Genomic DNA, 2,301 nt, shown 5'->3' on the forward strand with positions numbered 1-2,301 from the left:
CTATCGTTATAATCACTGAAGCTGTATACACTGTGAAATGAATCTCTTACTTACATTGTACGTACATCTGCTCTTTGTTGTTTATGATGAGAGAATTCGCAAGAGTCTGGAATTCAGTCAACGAACACGCGCACGCACTCAACAAAACTGATGAGTTTGAACAATGACTCTCTGAATGCTTCTGATTGGCCATTGCATTCCTAAGCTCAACAGAATTGTGTGTGATTGGTTAAAATGCGCAACACTGTCAGATCTTCTTTAGGCACCAAGAGCTTGTAACACTCCAAAGAGAAAGGAAAAATTGAAATCGCATCATATGACCCCTTTAAACGACTCTTCCCCCCAAGATTACTGTTATAAACATGAGCCACATCCAGTGGTGGACGAAGTACACAAATCAAGTACTTGAGTAAAAGTACAGATACGTATAATAAAATATTACTCCTCCCCTGTGATGTTTGTACTAGCTACAATATACAGGCCACCAGGGCATAATACAGACTTTATTTAAGAATTTGCTGATTTTATATACGAGTTAGTACTGGCTGCAGATAAAGTTTTAATTGTTGGTGATTTTAATATCCATATTTATAATGAAAAAGATGCATTGGGATCAGCATTCATAGACATTCTGAACTCTATTGGGGTTAGACAACACATGCTACTTTACTTCTAAGATCGATACTATTAGAGATAAAATTGTAACTATGCAGCCGTCAGCTACAGTATCGCATCAGATAGTGCTCTACAGATCCCCTGAGGAACAATTCCACTCATTCTCTACTATAGGAGAGGAAGAATTGTATAAACTTGTTAAATCATCTAAACCAACATGTATGTTAGACCCTATTCCATCTAAGCTCCTAAAAGAGGTGCTTCTAGAAGTCATAGATCCTCTTCTGACTATAATTAATTCGTCATCGTCATTAGGATATGTCCCCAAAATCTTTAAACTGGCTGTTATTAAGCCTCTCATAAAAAAAAACACAACTTGACCCCAAAGAACTAGTTAATTACAGACCGATCTCGAATCTCCCTTTTCTGTCCAAGATACTAAAAAAGGTAGTATCCTCACAATTATATTCCTTCTTAGAGAAAAATGGTATCTGTGAGGATTTCCAGTCAGGATTTAGACCGTATCATAGTACTGAGACTGCTCCGCCAGCTTGAATGGTTTTGGGACGTGACCTAAAGACAAGGACAAGTTAATAATATTGAGAAGTGGTTCTTCTGCTACAAGTAACAACACTTTTAGTAATTTAGTGGGTACAGGATCTAACAGGCATGTTGTTGGTTTAGATGCAGTGATAAGTTTATTTAGCTCTTCCTGTCCTATAGTTGTAAAGCACTACAGTTTATCTTTTGGTGCACCATGGCGCAGTATGTTTTTCTCTAACCTTTTTCAATTTGATGCGGGCAACAGCTTCTATTGTATTAGAGAAGATAGTGCCCATTTTGCTAGTCATTTTGTCTAGTTCATGTGTATTTATGGGTACACAGAGCAGTTGAGATAAATCAGGCAGGTTATTTGTAAATCTATCTTTAGTGGTTGGAACAATAGTTCTACCTTGAAGATAACACAGAGCGATATAGTTAATATTAGTAATACACAATTTTCCACACCACAATCTGTCAGTCACACCTTACAGCAAACATACACTCGTTCACATCCTTCTCTTCACTCTCTGAGGCAGAAGTCTCCAAACTCATCCTTTCTAATCATCCTACTACTTGTCTGCTTGATCCTATTCATGACAATAACCATTCATTTAAAACAAAAAGTCTACTGAACCTTTCGTGTCCTTGTCGGTAAGTGGGAAGTGGTCCTGACACAATGATCGTCGTCGCGGGCGATGTGCTGTGCACCGTCTCGATCAGGCTCCTGAAGTCCCTCTTCAGTGTCTCCGTCTGAAGAACATGAGCACCAGGGAAACAGTGAGTGTGCACTTTACCTTCAACTAACGTAGCACGGACGTGCCGGACGATGGAGTCTCCGACTATAACATCGGCGCATTCCGTCTCGCGGAGGGGAGCAAAGCGGTTCCGGAAGGAGATCTCGAAGACTGGAGGTGGCGGTGGGGGAGAGGTCGTCGCCCGGGGCCTGGCTCGCGTCTTTCGCTGCGGGTGCACCCTGGGTCCGTGGTATATTCCTTATTAGAGAAAAATGGTATCTGTGAGGACCGTATCATAGTACTGAGACTGCTCTCATTAGAGTTACAAATGACCTACTCTTATCATCTGATCGTGGTTGTATCTCTCTATTAGTGCTACTGGATCTTAGCGCTGCATTCGACACTATCG

Source organism: Sinocyclocheilus anshuiensis, unplaced genomic scaffold (assembly GCF_001515605.1).
Source record: "Sinocyclocheilus anshuiensis isolate Anshui unplaced genomic scaffold, SAMN03320099.WGS_v1.1 scaffold2516, whole genome shotgun sequence".
Lineage (NCBI taxonomy): Eukaryota > Metazoa > Chordata > Actinopteri > Cypriniformes > Cyprinidae > Sinocyclocheilus > Sinocyclocheilus anshuiensis.